This window comes from Pelodiscus sinensis, chromosome 3 (genome assembly GCF_052426305.1).
Source record: "Pelodiscus sinensis isolate ZL-2025 chromosome 3, ASM5242630v1, whole genome shotgun sequence".
NCBI lineage: Eukaryota > Metazoa > Chordata > Testudines > Trionychidae > Pelodiscus > Pelodiscus sinensis.
In genome coordinates, this window is record NC_143054.1 from 10,393,336 (window position 1) to 10,410,698 (window position 17,363).

Consider the following 17,363-nt stretch of genomic DNA (forward strand, 5'->3'; position numbering starts at 1 on the left):
CATAGTGAGCCCCCGTGACCCCCCCCCGCCTGGTGCATAGTGAGCCCCCGTGACCCCCCCCCCGCCTGGTGCATAGTGAGCCCCCGTGACCCCCCCGCCTGGTGCATAGTGAGACCCCGTGACCCCCCCCGCCTGGTGCATAGTGAGCCCCCGTGACCCCCCCGCCTGGTGCATAGTGAGACCCCGTGACCCCCCCCCCGCCTGGTGCATAGTGAATCCCCGTGACCCCCCCCGCCTTGTGCATAGTGAGACCCCGTGACCCCCCCCCACCGCCTGGTGCATAGTGAGCCCCACGGGAACCCCCGTGACCCCCCCCCACCGCCTGGTGCATAGTGAGCCCCACGGAACCCCCGTGACCTCCCCCGCCTGGGGCATAGTGAGACCCCGTGACCCCCCACCGCCTGGTTCATAGTGAGCCCCACAGAACCCCCGTGACCCCCCCGCCTGGTGCATAGTGAGACCCCGTGACACCCCACCGCCTGGTGCATAGTGAGACCCTGTGACCCCCCCCCCCCGCCTGGTGCATAGTGAGCCCCACGGGAACCCCCGTGACCCCCCCCCCGCCTGGTGCATAGTGAGCCCCACGGAACCTCCGTGACCCCCCCCCCGCCTCGTGCATAGTGAGCCCCACGGAACCCCCGTGACCCCCCACCGCCTGGTGCATAGTAAGCCCCACGGAACCCCCATGACCCCCCCACCTGGTGCATAGTGAGCCCCATGCGAACCCCCGTGATTCCCCCCCCCCATCACCTGGTGCATAGTGAGCCCCAGGCAAACCCCCGTGACCTCCCCACTGCCTGGTGGATAGTGAGCCCCACGCAAACCCCTGTGACTCCCCTACCTCCTGGTGCATAGTGAACCCCATGTGAACCCCCGTGACTCCCCACTGCCTGGTACACACTGATCCCCACACTAAACCCCAATTCTCCCCCACACTGTCTGGTGCACACCGACCCACACAGTAACCCCCAGCAACCTCCACACTAACACACAGTGCCCCCCTCAACCACCTGATACACCCCGCCCCCACACTTAACCCTCTGATCCCTCACAGCCTGGTACACACCAACTCCCCATCTAACTGCCAGTGACCCCTCTCCACTGCCGGATACTCACTGACCACAGTGACACCACAACCAGCTAGTGCACACCAACACCTCACACTAACCCCCTGTTACCTCCTCAGCTTGGTACTAATCTGCCCGCACAGTAATCCCTAGTTACCCCCACAGTCTGGTACACACTGACCCCCACACTAACCCTCAGGGATTCCCCCACCACCTGATATACACTAACCCCCAATAACTTCCCCACTGCCTGGTACACACTAACCCCCTGTGGGCCCCCACAGCACCCTGTACACACCAATCCCCCCAGGGACACCCCTCCCTCACTTGGTACTTACTGAACCCCCCACACTAACTCCAAGTGACACCCTCCCACTGCCTGATACATACTGAACCCCCATACTAATTCCCAGTGACCCCCCCATACCTCCTGGAACAAAGCGACCCTCATACTAACCCTCAGTAACCCCCCCCCCACCTAACGCACACTGGGCCCCACACTAAACCCCAGTGACCACCCCCTACCTGGTGCACACTAACCCCCAGTGACATACCCCCACCACATGGTACACACTGACCCCAACTTCCCAGTGACTCTCCCCCACCTCCTGGTTCACACACAGCCCAATCCCTTCAACATAGTGGCTCCTCCACACCCACTCATAGGCACACATAGCCTGATCGCTCCCACATACAGTGATCTCCCAACAAGCCTGTTTGTTACATGCACAGTCTAATCTCCCCACCCACTCAGAGGGTATGTCTACACTACAAAGTTAGTTCGAACTAGCGCTGTAGTGTAGACGTACCCATAGTGACCTCTCCATACACCCTCATATACAGCCTCCCCCTCAACACCCTAGTACACACAACACAATCCCTGCCTGCAGCAGTGACCCCTCCATTTCACCTGGCACACAAAGGGGCTCTCTATACTTCTCTGGTACACACACAGTGACTTCTCCACAACTGCTAGTTCACACACACAGTCTGATCTCCACACAGAGTGAGCTCTCCACACCCCGATTCATGCATATCCACTGTTGGAACACATATACAAACACAGTGCCCCTCAGCACGCCTGATACACACACTGCCTGATCCCCCAGTGATCTCCTTGCCACACACACTGCCTGACCCTCCTCCTCAGTGACTCCTTCACACACCCTGTTACACACACAGCCAGATCTGACACACATAGCACTCTCTGCCCTCATATCCACAAATATATTCTGAGCCCCCAACAGTGATACACATGCATGTAAACATACACGTTTTGACCCTGCCCTCACACCCTGGAATCACATTCACATAAACTCTTTAAAACACACACATACACACACACTGTCACAGAAATACGTGCAGTTTAACACACATGTGCACACACCCACAATGTTATATGAAGGCATGCACAAAATCACATCACATCCACATTTTCACACACTGCCACAGCCACATTCACAAACACACACTACCACATGGAGACATGCACAACTCACATAAATATACACAATTTAATACAGAAACACAGTCACCTGCATACATACACACCTGGTTACATGCATGCACATACTGACACAGGTGCACTCCAACCCCACTTTAAACCGTGCTCCCTGTATTTTGCCACAATATAATATACTTCATAAACCTTTACCTCTGCTGCCACCCCTCCTTTACTAGTCTACATTATTATCAATTGCTGACAAAAATCAGCTAGCCTCAGCTCTAGCAGCAGCAGCAGCAAAAAGCCTATTTGCATCCCCTGTGCAAAGGTTTGATCTCTTTTAGGTGATTGCATTTTCAGTAATATTTCCAGACCTGTGTATTACTGTTCTGGAAATGTATACAAATGATGACTTTGAAACACAGTGGTTTCTGGATAGGAAGAACTCACATGATCCTTGTTCTTTTCATCTTCCGAAATAGAATCTCTGAGTCACACGATATTGCAAAATCACAACAGCATTTCTGTGACTTTCCCAAATCCCAGGGTTCTGGCCCAGAACGAAACGTTAACTTCCGGACAGTAGTTTTATGGGACATGGAATAGATTCTATAAAAAATAGGCCTCTCCTGTCAATTTTGATGGGTCCAAGTGACAATCCAGAAAAATATCTTGCTCTTCTGTACCATTTAGGCTCCCAGGCCTGCACGTACTTGCATAAGGACTGCTACCTCTGCACTGATTTCAGTGGAGCTTCTTCAGAGCGACTGTCCCGTCGACATCAGTGTGACTCCAGGCGGGTGCTTTACAAGAAGTTGGAGGATGAGAGCCTAAGGCTGTACTAATGCTAGGCTTTTCCCACTCAAATTCCACACTGTTGTTGCATCCAGGAGTAGCCAGCAGCTGCTGCCATTTTAATCACCATGTCACTGAAACCTGTACAGCTCAGGTCCAGTCTTGCAATTTATGCATATGCTGCATCCTGATTAATTGTCTTTGCTCACCATAGACCCCACATTCTGCCCTGCTCAATCCGAGGGATTTTGACTAGGGAGTGTAGGAGGGAAGATTCTTCTGCTTTAAAAGGGGAACTGGCTTGCAACCCCTTTGTAAATACAGTAGTTTGGCAAGTTAACTACTTTCACAGCTACTTCTCTATTAAGCCCCTTTCTGCTTCCTCCACTGAGCTGCTGTTTTGTCATTTCCGACCTGCGGAGACAATGTACTGTCTCAAAAAAGCCTGTTTCCTGGCATGACAGTACTCACACATGACTGGTTTCTTTTCTCTTTAGTGGCTAAGAGTACTGTCTCACGCTGGAGGAGAATAACTGAATATTCTACGCACCAGGGCATGGTTCTGAGAGGTGCTTAGTGCTCTCATTATCCAATGGAGTCAAGTGCTCAGCACCACACTGAGTCAGGCCCATAGTTTGGAAGGCAAACTTTTTTTTTTGCTATGGATTCAAATCCATTCTTCTTTCCAAGGGCAACAATAAACCGAGTTCTACTCAGTGCCCTGTGTGTGACCGCATAATGATTTCCTGTTTGAGCTCTATGTAGACAAAATAGCTGGGCTATTTCTTCTGTAGCCAAAATATTTAGGGTTGCCAGATGGTTTAACCAAAAATACCGAACACTCCCTCCCCCAAAATAAAACCACTGGTGAAAAAATTCTGTTCAGAAAAAAAGGGGGGGGGGGAGGGAGACCAAAGTTGTTGAGCATAAAAAAAAAAAGCACTGCGCCTTTAAATGGCTCTACGCTCCTCACTCCCATGCAAGCGAAAATTGTCCTTGCCAGGCTTCTGTCCAAGGGAAACAGGAAATACTGGACATTTTACATGTCTGGCATTTTCGGGATTTTTTACCAGACGGGGAATGCGAATACCGGACTGTCCGGGTGAATACCAGGCACCTGGAAACCCTAAAAATATTACTTCAGCTCTCTTGTTCAGTGTTCTGTAGATTGGTCTCCTCAGAAGGGGGCCTTTATATAGTTCATAATCCTTTTTGAGAAGGGAGGTGAAATTTTAATGGCAGGTGCTCTTTGTTTAAAAAAAAAGAAAAAAAGAGCTGGATCCAGCATTTGTTCTTTCTACACTGATGGTCTGTCCCACAGAGGGCCATAAAATGCCCTCAGTCTATGGCTGCAGCCCCACCCTGGCTTAAGAGCAGCATAGATCTTATAAAGTGCAGGAGTAAAAGTGGGCATGGAACAAAATCCAGTACATATTAACTCCTGTGAATAGTCTGTGAGTAAGTTTATCACTGCTCGCTGTACTGCAGTGCCAATTGCTTTCCTGGGAGGAGATAGTTTGTATTGTATGCTAGCTTCTGTTGATACTGAAAAATAAATCTTGTGGCAATGTTTAGTACATTTCATTATCTGATTTCAGCTGAATAGCTCAGGTATGCTAGCACAGCTGCCATGCTACTGAGTGCTCCAGGTACAGCCCCATTTGAACACACCTGCTCTGCTGCAGGTACATATGGAGAAAGTGCACCCCAAATCCGGCTGAACATGCAGACTTATGCCAGTGGAAAACCCCTGGGCTATGTCTACACCGGCAGTTTCTTGCGCCAGAAATATGCAAATGAGGCTAAGCTTGGAATATTGCCGAGCCTCATTTGCATACCTAATGAGCCACCATTTTTTTCCCAAGAGGCTCTTACGCCAGAAGGAGCGTCTACACTGCCCCTTCTTGCACAAGAAAAACCTTCTTGCGCAATGCCGCTACGCTGATTATTCCTTCTGTCGCAAGAGCCTCTTCTGAAAAAAATGGTACTCTAGGTACTTTCAGGAAGATCACACCTGCTCTACTGACAGGAAGAATGGACCTGTCGTGATGCCAACTGTTAGAGGCACAGCGAGGTAGAATAAATCAGCTACTCTGCCAAACGCAATACCAAAGTATACCAGGTGACGAATGATCTAGAGCAGCATTTCTCAACCTTTTTTTTTAAATAGTACCCATTTAAAAAAATGTATAAGTACTTCCTTTTTTAAAAAAATTATCAGTACCTACAGTTTTCAGACACACTGTTTTTTTCTACCATTGCAACACATTTGTTTAAACAACTTAACTTTAAACTTTGTGTGTGGGCAATGAAATTTTTGGGTGTAAAAAGTACAAAAATAATAACGCACTGTAAAACTTAAAACAAAAATTCAGTTGTCCCCAATTTTCCATTGTAGTGATGTACCCCCCCCCCCCCGACTTTTCTCAAGGACCCCTCAGGATCCTCCTACCACTGGTTGAGAAACACTGATCTAGAGAAGGTAGATCTGGAACTTCTATTCACTTCCTCAGAAGTAGCTGGTGCTGTCTGAGACAGGATGCTGAATGAAGTAGATAGCATTAACTCCAACCTAATTATGTGGCTTAATAACTCACAATACACACAGTCATCTCTCAGCACTTACGTCATGAACTATGTTACTCTAAGGAGATAAGATTATCCAGGATAGTAATTATCATTCTTCAGGTGATTTGAACCTGGGCTCTCTGAAGTGTAATACAGGAGTCTCTACATCCTGATCTATAAACCAGCTGGGGCTCCCATGTTCTCAGTTATAGCTGTACCTGGTCTAAGTGCGGGACAGTGAACCACACTAGGTGTGTGGGCTACATAGACATCAAATATTTTTTGTTACTCTATAATTATTATTATGGCTTAAATTACCCACCCATATTTCTGAAATTTACCATTTTTTCCAGTGCAGAAAAAGCTTGTGGAAATGGTGAGGGAGACCCCGCCCTCCCAGATTTCTCATAACTGCTGGGTGTGACCCTGGAACTGAAGCAGGCATAGGTTTTGATACAACCCAAAGAAAATCATGTTTTAAACACAGCTCAGTTATCTTTATCTTAAAGATGAGCCTTTGATTTTGAGAACTGAGCAAAAGCAAATGGAAATCATTATTTCAAACCTCAGAGGCTGCATATACATCAGTGAATCCTGGCAAAGGAACAGCCGTCAGAGCATGGAGGTGAAAAGTGATACATATTTTCCTAATTACGTGTCACCACTATCACATACATACACCCTCACATCTATCCTACTGGGAGTTTTTTTGATCCAACCACACCTCGGTTTCTGTTTGCTATGGTGGTGACTTTTTTTTATAGGAGTTGCAATCTGTTTTATTTATTTTTTTCCTAGATACCGTGGAAACAAAAAAGCCACAAGCCCAGCACAGCACAGCAGAATGTGGAGATAGCTCTCATTCTTTAGGAACAGGGTTTGAACCAGAACAAGCCAGAATACAGGATGGCATTATAGTACCTGTGCATTTCCTCATACATTTTCGTACAGAAATACCTATATCAGTCTCCTGATGGTATTTTCTTTTCTTTCCAGTCTGTAGAGCAGTGGTCACCAACCAGTAAATCGGGATCTACCGGTAGATCTTGGAGCCTCTGACAGGTGATCCTGACTGGTTTGGCCAGGAAGCTATCAAGTGCTGTCACTTCAGTTGCCCCTCCATCCACTGTCATGGTGTTCCTGCCCTCTGCCTTGGAGCTGCCCCCCAGAAGCCTCCTGCTTGCTGTGCAGAGTGTGGGAGGTAGAAGGGGGGCACTTATGTCAGGGTGTCCCTTCTCCCCCCACTTCTGTACCCTATCTCCACCCAGGCTATATCTACACTACAGGCTTCTTGCACAAGAAGCTTTGTGCGGAAGAGATCTTCCGCAAAAACTTCTTGCGTAAAAGCGCATTCACACTGCAAAAGCGTATCGAAAAAATGATGCGCTTTTGCCCAAGAGAGCGTCCACACTGCATGGATGCTCTCTCGAAAGGAAACTCTGCTTGCTATTTACAGAGTGGCCACCCAGGGACCTGTGCTTTTTTGGATTGCCTCTTTTTGTGCAAAAAACCCTGTTTCCCGTCCATACACGCTTTTTTGTGCAAGAACTCTTGCGCAAAAAAGGAATTATTCCTCGCAGAAGGAGGAATACCTACAACAGAAAAAATCCTCTGTTTTTTTTCGTTTAACTTGGGCAAAAACATGCTTGAGGTGTGGATGCTCCATGAGTTTTTGCACAGACCTAGTGTAGACCTAGTCCCAGAGAGAAGGGGATGGAGGGAGCGTGGCAATGCAAATCTCTGTCACTCTCCCCTTTCACACTCCAAATTCCTAGGCCCAAGACCAGAGCCTGCATCCCAACCTCCTATCCCAGCCTGGCAAAAGTGAGTGAGGATGGGAGAGGAAGGGGGATGGAGTGAGCTGGGTGAGGCCTCAGCAAAGGGATGAAAGGATATTTGGGTAAGGGTATTTGGGTTTGAGGTAGATCTTACATTGCACTTAAATTGAAAAAATGATCGTGTGGTTAGAAAGGTTGTAGACCGCTGCTGAAGAGGAAAGAGCTAGAGGGAGAATGGGTGTATTATGAATGCAGGCCCGCCAAAGGGTGTGAGAGTGGGGGTGCCAAAGGGAGCAGTTGTCCCAGGGCCTGGTAATTGAAAAGAGTCCACATCTGCTAGCCATCTCTGCTGCTAGCGGCTAGTGACTGCAGTGGTAGCCGGAGCCCTGATGGTATTTTATTTTCTTTCCAGTCTCTAGAGCAGTGGTCACCAACCAGTAAATCGGGACCTACCGGTAGATCTTGGAGCCTCTGACAGGTGATCCTGACTGGTTTGGCCAGTCAATTGCCATCACAGTGCTGTGCGGCCTGCTCCAAGCCCTGATAAGGGCTGGCTAGGAGTTTTTTATGTTTAATTTTTTAAGTTTTTTCAGTTACAGACTAACATGGCTACCCCTCTGAAACTTTTACACGAAAAATGTTAGCAGTCTTTGGAAGGATGCATCAAATATTTCTCTTGTATACACAGATCCACCTGCAGTCATGGCTTTTCTTTTCTGTGTGTACAAGGCTTACTGGATCTCTTTTTGGAGCATTCTTACTGTTGCATGGCTGGAGACTGTTTGAAAGCTGCCAGACTCAGTGCTGTAAGTCAGATTCGCCCGCTGCATGGTGACCATTTATCCCTTCTTCTTCTGCACATACTTGGATGTACATATTTTTATTTCTTAATGGAAACTCTTTGCCAAGCCTCCTAGGCCCCTTTTATTGCTCTTTAAGCTTTCATGTTAATTATTAATAGCTCCAGACTACAAACCACACACCATCAGCTTGTTCTGATAAAGGTTCTGTTGGCTGGAAGGCCGCTATATTTTCACTCAAGAGATTATTAGGGATCAAGGTTCAACACTCCAGCAGTAGCAGCCCATGTGAACCTGTAGAATCAAAGCCCCTTTTCCATGCTGCTCTAAGGCTTTGTCTACACTGCAACTTTTTGCGGCAGGAAATATGCTAATGAGGGACTCATTAGCATAAGTCGCGATGTCATTAGCATATTTTCTGCCGATTCTTTTTGCGCAAGGGGTTTTGGCACAAAAAGAAGCAGTGTAGCCACTTCCGTTTTGCACAAAAAAATCCTTTTGCGCAAGATCCTTATGCCCCTCGAATCGGCAGAAAATATGCTAATGACATTGCGACTCATGCTAATGAGTCCCTCATTAGCATATTTCGGCTGCAAAATGTTGCAGTGTAGACAAAGCCTAAAGGATGGAACACTCTCCCACAACCATTTTGCCACACTCCACTTACCTGATGTCCAGATCCCTTTTTAAAACTCATCTATGAGAATTAAAACAACCACCACAAAAAGGGATGGGTTCCTGACTTACCAACTCACGCATCTTATTATTGTACCCCCATTTAATTCTGTTTTTCTCTCAGTCTTCTGTGACCTTACCCTGAGTCACCATGTCTAAATCCTAGAACATAAGGCCACATTAAGTCAACCTAGCTCAATATCTTGTCTTCAGACAGTGGCTGGTTCCAGGTGCTTCAGAGAGAATAAACAAAGTAGGGCATTGTCTCTAGAGAGGTAACAACTGGGCGCTTCCGAAACCTACAGTATATTTGAGGCCTTTGCTTCCTCGATGTGTGGGAATGGATCTGCAGGAAAATGCTGGTAGGTTTCACTAACACGTCACAAATGGCAGTCGAGTTATTCCTAAAGCTGCAAAGCGATGATGTCTGAGCAGCATTTGTACGACACAAGATGTCTTGTGACATTCATGGAGTTGCTGGCCAAGCAGAACGCTGCTTTTGGGCTCTGGAAACAAGCACCGAGTGGTGGTATAACATTGTCATGCAAATCTGGCATGACGTACAATGGCCACAGAACTTTCGGACGAGGAAAGCCTCTTTCATAGACCTGTGTGCTGAGCTCGTCCCCACTCTGCAGCACAAGGATAAACAAATGAGAGCTGCCCTGCCCATGGAGAGTGTGTGACGACTGCACTGTGGAAGCTGGCTACTTCAGACAATGACAACCACAGAACACATTCTCATAACTTCAGATGCATTGATGATATTCATAGTTTGATGGAACAATGAGTTTTAACAGACCATAACCTTTCCCCTGAGACTGCATGTGGCATGCTTAATATGCAATATCAAAATTATATGTAAATGAGGACTGTGGACATTACAGAGTGCTCCCTCATGGTTTAATATGTCACACACTTCATTTCATTGGGGCAGATTGTGTGGTTTTTACCATCTCCAACAAAGGCCAAAAAGAGCTGAAGGTGCAAGGAACCCTAAGGAAGTAGTGGCCAGATAATCTGTCCCCAGGGAAAAATTGCTTCCTGACTCCTAAATGTAGAGGTCAGTATAAACCTTTGTATCGGGCTTACATCCCTATACAAACTTTTTATTATTGACTGTAATGCTGGATTTTCTTGGTATCCATATAAATGTGCATCTTATAAAATCCTTCTAAACTCTTGGCCTCAAAACATCATGTGGCAGAGGGTTCCACAGGCAAACTGTGCCCCTCAGGGGAGTTTTGTGAAACTTTAATATTGTAGATGAACTAAGTGCTCCAATATCTATGCATGATCAATGCTATACAAAGGCAACATATTATTAGTTATTTATTATTCTTATTAGACTGGATAGTCGTTTAGTTTGTATGGTACCATAGTGATCTCTGAACCTCCTCCGGGATAAGAACACAAAGTAATAGGAGTCAATTCCATTATCCCTGCTCTCGCTGTCTCTTTCACTCCTAAGGATTGAATTGGTCAAATAAATTATTAATGCAACTGTTACAGTACCTGAGCTGCTGCCATGAATAACAACAAGCTGCTATTTTTAACCTTAACTTTTAAGGCCTGGAGCCATTCTGAGAGTCCTTTCTGACTTCTCAGGTGCTCTACCTCTTGTGTACCAGGGAGAAAAAAGTGTTAATATTTGTTCTTAAAGTCAGAACAAAACATAGTCACTAAAGCTACATCTACACTGCAGGCTTTTTGCGCAAGAGCAGCTGTTCTTGTGCAAAAACTTGCCGGGTGTCTACACTGCATGCGCGTTCTTGCACAAGTAAATTTACAATACAGTGGTGGAAAACAGGGATTCTTCCAGAAGAGTTATTCCTCTCCCCACGAGGAATAAGCCCTCTTGCACAAGAGCTCTTACACAAGAAGGCAGTGTAGACAGGCAACATGAATTTCTTGCGCAAGAAACCTTTATGGCTAAAATGGCCATCAGAGGTTTCTTGCACAAGAGAGCGTCCACACTGCCATGGATGCTCTTGTGCAAAAGCCCATCTCTTGCGCAAAAGCACATGGCAGTGTGGACATGATCTTGTGGAAGACATTTTGTGCAAGAACTCTTGCGCAAAACAGTTCTCGCACAAGAAGCCTGCAATGTAGACGTAGCCTAAGGGTATGTCTGCACAGCAGTGCTAAAATTGAATTAATTACTCAACTTGAGCTACATCAATTGCGTAGCTTAAGTCGAAATAGCTTAACTCAGCTTTTGGAGCTGTGTATGCAGCAAGACGTTGAAGGAAGAACAGTCTTCCTTCATCTTCCCTTACTCCTCGTAAGATGAGGGGTACCAGGAGTTGGAGTAAGAAGTCCTCCAGCAAACCATTATTTCAAATTAATGGCTTGTAGCATAGACGCGCTCTTCGTTATTTTGGAATAATGCCAGTTATTCTGAAATAACACTGCTGTGTAGACAGCCTAAGGGAATTATAAGTTCACGCTGCTTCACACCACCACCTTTGACCTTTACTGTGACATCAAGGATAGATCTCAGGTCCTACTACTCTAAAAAGATAAGACTGTGCCATTTAAGCCAGAGGAGACTTTCCCTCAGCTAGCAGCAGTATAGGGCCTATGATGCTCAATAGTGCAGTTCTGAGTTAACCCACTAAAGGGGCAGTGGTGCTTAATCAGAATTTACACTAACAAATCAGTATCCTCCTCTCTCTCACACTGGTGGTAGCAGTTACACTCTGCACAGATGTAAATAACTACACATAAGACGCTAAGCCGTGGAGAACGAGGCTCATAACCTCTTGGGTGACATACGTTACAAATACATTTCTTGCTGGCAATTTACAGTGAGTTACTGGTGTCCATGGCTTGTTCTGGAATCAGATCCACAGGTGCACTGAGAGCTGGCTTCTCCTGAAACAAACAAGCAGTCGGATCTCTTCCTATTCCATCAAATGCTCCTATCTTTTCTAATATCCTTCCCTTCAGTGACCGCATGAGCTAGGACACTATGCCAGTGTTTCTCAAATGCCACCCTGGCCACTCGGGGCTTTTTTTGTGGCCACCACCTCCTGGGCTGTGTGGGTGTGTGTTTAGGGAAAGAAGCCTGTGGCAGTCTCTCTCCCGCAGGGCCCTCCTTACCCATACGCAAAATACACGGCCACGTGGGGCACCATGAACTTTGGGGCACCAAATTGCCCCAACTTTCACGGGGCCCTATGCAGCTGGGGGCTGCCTATGGGCTCCAGCAGCCTCCATTCCCCCCACAGGCTGTCCTGGACCTCTGGTCGTCCCCAGCCGCTCCCCCTGGCTCAGCACCAGCTGGCTAGCCCCTCAGGGCTCAGTACCCAGCCCCTGCTCATAGGGTTGCCAGGTGTCCGGTTTTCACCCAGACTGTCCGTTATTCGGGTCCCCTGTCTAGTAAAAAAAAACAGAAAATACCGAACATTTCGGTATTTCCTGTCTCCCTCAGACAGAAGCCAGGTGGGGACAATTTTCCCCTGCCGCATCTGGCAGGGGTGGGGGAGTGAGGAGGATTGCGGGGCCATTTAAAGGCGCAGTATCTCCCCCTTTTTTTTAATTCTAAAAGTTTGCTCTACCCTCCCCCCTCTCTTTTTTTTCTCAACAGAATTTTTTTCCAGTGTTTTTTGGGGGGGAGGGGGAGGGACGGTTCGGTATTTTTTGTTAAACCATCTGGCAACCCTACCTGCTCACCAAGCAGTGGCAAGTGGTGCTTGCGGGGCCAGAGGACACAGACGGAGCAGGGGGCAGCCACAGAGTGAGCAACTGGAGAGAATGAGCAGTTTCCCCTTAAAAGTACTGCTTCTCTCTGGCTGGCTATGTGACTGCCTGCTGGTCCTCCGGCCTGTGCCTCCCTCTCAGCCCTGCTCTGCTGCTGCCAGTTCTCCAAGACTGCACAAACTAGACACCATTGCAGTAAATGGCATCTAGATCGGGAAAACTGGCAACCCCTTTCAGCTTCATCCCCCTTCCCTGTGCAGAGTGGCCATTGGGGAAGTGCTGGTGGTGGGCTGAATATGGCACCAGCATCGGTAGGGATGGCCCTGTTCCCCCACCCTGGTGCTCGTGGTGGTTGCAGGGCTGTCAGTAGGGTTTGAGTGCTGCCCGCCTCTGGAGACAACTGAGGCACAACGCTGTAGGAGCAGGCAGGCAGTAAATTAGTTCCCTACCTTCCCAGGAGTGGTGGGGATCACGATTTGGGCTTCAGTCCAGAGAGAGGCAGGACTTTGGGCTCCATCCCTAAACTTTGACTACACAGCAGTAGTCCCAGGCTGCCTGCAGGGCTTAATTTGTGCCCAAGCTTGGTAGGGCTGATTATATCTGCTTGGAAAAGTGCTACTTGTGTGTTTGTTAATATCACTTTTCACAGCAGACTTACTAGCTAGCAATAAATAAATTACAATGATTTGGACGTACATATGTGCTTATTTATTTGCTTTTTCTGAAGCTAACTAAGTACAGCAAAACTCCAATAGTTCGGCATCCAATTGTACGGCACTCCTGATAGTCCGTCATCAAAATGGCAAGAGCCTAGTGAATGAACTTCGGCAAACAATGAGTCACAAAGCAGCAGCGACAGCAGCTGAACCGAGCAAAAAGGGTAAAAAAGGGTTAAAAAAACTAAAACATTACAGAATACTGTATACAGCATGTACAATAAAAAGGGTTAAAAACACTTTATAGACAGTATATACTGTATACAGTGTATATATAATCATCTTATAGTATCTCCTGATAGTCCGGCATATCCAATAATCTGGCACCACCTAGGTCCCAAAGGTTCCAAATTATTGGCAGTCTTCTGTATTTTAGTATTTCCCTTTGATATTTTGATACCCTCTGCTCCTTGTTTCCTGCCACCTTCCTTTTTTCCCCCTTCCCCTCTCTCCCTTCTCCCCTATTTATTTTGGGTCTAGACATCCTAAACTCAAAACTCCGGTCATCTGAAGAAGAGGGCTGTGCCCACAAAAGCTCATGATACCATCCCCAAGTTTTGTTAGTCTATAAAGTGCTACCAAACCATTTGTTGTTTTGTAAGTTTATCCTGTACAGGCTAATTTGGCTACTCCCTGAAGCTTAGGAAAAAGTGTGAGAGTGGCCAGCAGAAAGAGTTGGTGGCTTCACTTTGAGGCCACCAAAAGTTTTGTCCTGAGAACCCCTGTTCCACGCTGTCTATCACAGAGAGTGGAGAATATAAACCGTGCATTACCAAGAGAGGAAAGCTGCCCTAGAACTGATATTTAATGTAATGTCTGGATAACATTTCTAAGCAACTCCCCATGCCCTCTGTTATGATGGCTGAACCTGTAAGCCCAACTGCAGGTGTATGATTGGCTTGTCTGCTCCTACTCCATTCTAGCCTAAGCCTGTTCCCTGTGTTTACTGCACACACATTGGTTCATTCCAGTAACAGGGGCTGTTGTCTGCACACACATTAGCCAGCATATTCCTGGATGTTTCCATCCAGTGCCAAACCCAACAAGCTTTTATTTTTCAACTCTACAAATATAAGGCTTGATCCTAGCCTCATTCCCATCGACAGCAGAACTCCAAGAGTAAGTCCATAACCTTTCTTCTTCTGCTGCTTTTCTTCACCATGGCTTCATGGGACTATAAGGGTACATCTACACTACGGGACAAAGTCGAATTAAGATACACAACTTCAGCTATGTTAATTGCGTAGCTGAAGTAGAAGTAGCTTAACTCGGCTTTTGGTGCTGTCCACACTGCAGGAAGTTGAAGGGAGCACACTCTCTCCCTTCGACTTCCCTTGCTCCTCGTGAAAGCAGGGGTACTGGCATTGACCGGAGTGCCCCTCTCAGTTCGAATGAGCTGAATTAACTAGACCCGCTAATGTGAACCCTGGAAGATTGACAGAGGCAGCTTCGATCTTCCTCTGTAATGTAGATGTACCTTAAGGCTGTGTCTAGGCTGGCAAGTTTTTCCGCAAAATCAAATGATTTTGCGGAAAAACTTGCCAGCTGTCTACACTGGCCACTTGAATTTCCACAAGAACACTGATGATCTCATGTAAGATTGTCAGTGTTCTTGCGGAAATACTGTGCTGCTCCCATTCGGGCAAAAGCCCTCTTGCGCAAATCATTTGCGCAAGAGGGCCAGTGTAAACAGCACAGTACTGTTTTCCGCAAAAAAGCCCGGATCGCGAAAATGGCGATCGGGGCTTTTTTGTGGAAAACTGCGTCTAGATTGGCCATGGATGCTTTTCCGCAAAAAGTGCTTTTGCGGAAAAGCATCCTGCCAATCTAGACGTGCTTTTCCGAAAATGCTTTTAACGGAAAACTTTTCCGTTAAAAGCATTTTTGGAAAATCATGCCAGTATAGACGTAGCCTAAGTGTGCATGGTGCTTTTCAGAGAAAATAAAGAGATGAGGCCAAATCTGCAGGTGACTCTGAGCCCTGATTGGTGCACCCCTATAGGAGACATAGATGGCTTTCTACACTTTTCCATCCCCTCTGATTTTGGAGGTTACCAAGAGCTAGTTTGACCCCAAGCGTAGGTTAGATCATCCTCACCCTCAAAGATGCTGTAACTGGCACCAGCTGGAACATCTGGCCTTCTGCGCTTATTCTGCTAGTCTAGGAACCCGGGAATGCATTGTGCTTTGGCCATACTTCTTTATGGCTCCAACATACTTCCTTGTCTGTATAGAGTCAACTAGTCTAGTTTATGCCACCCAGAGATTCTCTTATCTGAGGGGAATCTCCAGCTTCATTAGGGATGCTTTCTGACTGCTTCGCGCCATCAGAAACACATGAAGCAGCCAGAGCAGGGACCAGAATCTGGTCAATGGGACATCATTCTCCACCATCCTGCATGTCTGCAGTGAGTTACCATCCTGACTGGGTAGCATTTTACACCTGCTCAGTGGATAATCAGGTCCAAAGTCACTGCTCCAAACATCTTCCAGCCTAGGTAATACACAAGATGAAATGCTGGAGGGAGACATAGCAGAAGGAGAGGCAGGATGCATGCAATATGATTATGCACTCGCTTGCATTGCAAGGATTATGTTACATTAGCCTAGAATTTATATTTACATTTGCCTAGAATGCCAAAGGTTAGTTTGGAGGTGTGAAACCGTGGGCACAAATCCTCCCTTTCAGTTTCATTGTCCCAATTAAGTCACTACAGCTAAAAGGAGAATTTAGCTCATTCTAAGAGAGATTGCGAAAAGAGATAGATTTGAAGGACCAAGAGGCTGCTGAGAATACTGGATGAGGAAGGCTATTAGTGTAGGGGCAAGCACAGGAAGTAGCAAAATGGCCGTGAAGGGCAACAGAATTGGTGGAATGCAGCATCTGCGTGGAGGAACTGCAGGACTTGGGGAGGCCTAATTCTCCAGTCAGCAATTTTACACTAGTGAAGCTGTATTGACCCCAACCAAGTTTATTCCAAGAGGAGAGGAGAAAAGAGTGGGACCCGAAAAATGAGAAGCAAGGAAGGGGCAGAACTGTACTGTTTCAGTTGTGGAACCAGGGAAAGGATTATAGGGGTAGGGTGATTATATTTGAACATTCAATATATCATCCTAATTCAATAACAACAGCTATTTAGCAGATTTCAGATATATAGGTGGAGCTGAGCCTGAGACCTAACCCTGTAAAGAGGAAATAGGGCACTTACTGATTATCTAGTCTCGTTTGTGCACACACAGAACAGTTAACTGTGTTCCATTGGAATCTGCTTCCCCCTAGTGGGACTGAATTGGAATGACTAAAGATTTTGATGTAGCATTTTACATAGGTCATAATCCTCTTCTCACTGCTTCAGGGAGTAGCCAAGTTCATCTGTATTGGATAAACTTAAAAAACAACACATAGTCTGGTAGCACTTAATAGGCTAACAAAACATGTAGCTGGGAGGGAGGGATAGCTCAGTGGTTTAAGCATTGGCCTGCTAAACCCAGGGTTGTGAGTTCAATCCTTGCAGAGGCCATTTGGGGCAAAAATTTGTTAGGGATGGTACTTGCTCCTGCTGTGAAAACAGGTGATTGAACTTGATCTTTCAAGGTCCCTTCCAGCTCTAGGAGATAGACAATCTCCATTAATTGAATAGGAGGTTTTGTGGGCACAGCCCACTTCTTCAGATTTACCAGAGTATTGAGTTTAGGATGTCCAGACCCAAAATAATAAATAGGGGAGAAGGATACAAGAAGCAGAGGGTTTGTAAATATCAAAGGGAAAACCAGAAAGGCAAAACTGGTAATCAGTAAGCTCCTAAAAAATTGAA

General features: G+C 46.7%; 1 protein-coding gene across 1 annotated transcript in view; it reads right to left on the reverse strand.

Moving 5' to 3' along the window:
• PAQR8 (progestin and adipoQ receptor family member 8) overlaps positions 1-3,656 on the reverse strand; it is a 38,976-nt gene extending 35,320 nt beyond the window's left edge. Inside the window, exon 1 of the mRNA XM_075923334.2 lies at positions 2,962-3,656. The gene's annotated coding sequence lies outside the window, so the exon portion shown is untranslated. The remainder of the gene's footprint in view (positions 1-2,961) is intronic.
• Positions 3,657-17,363: the final 13,707 nt, after the last annotated feature.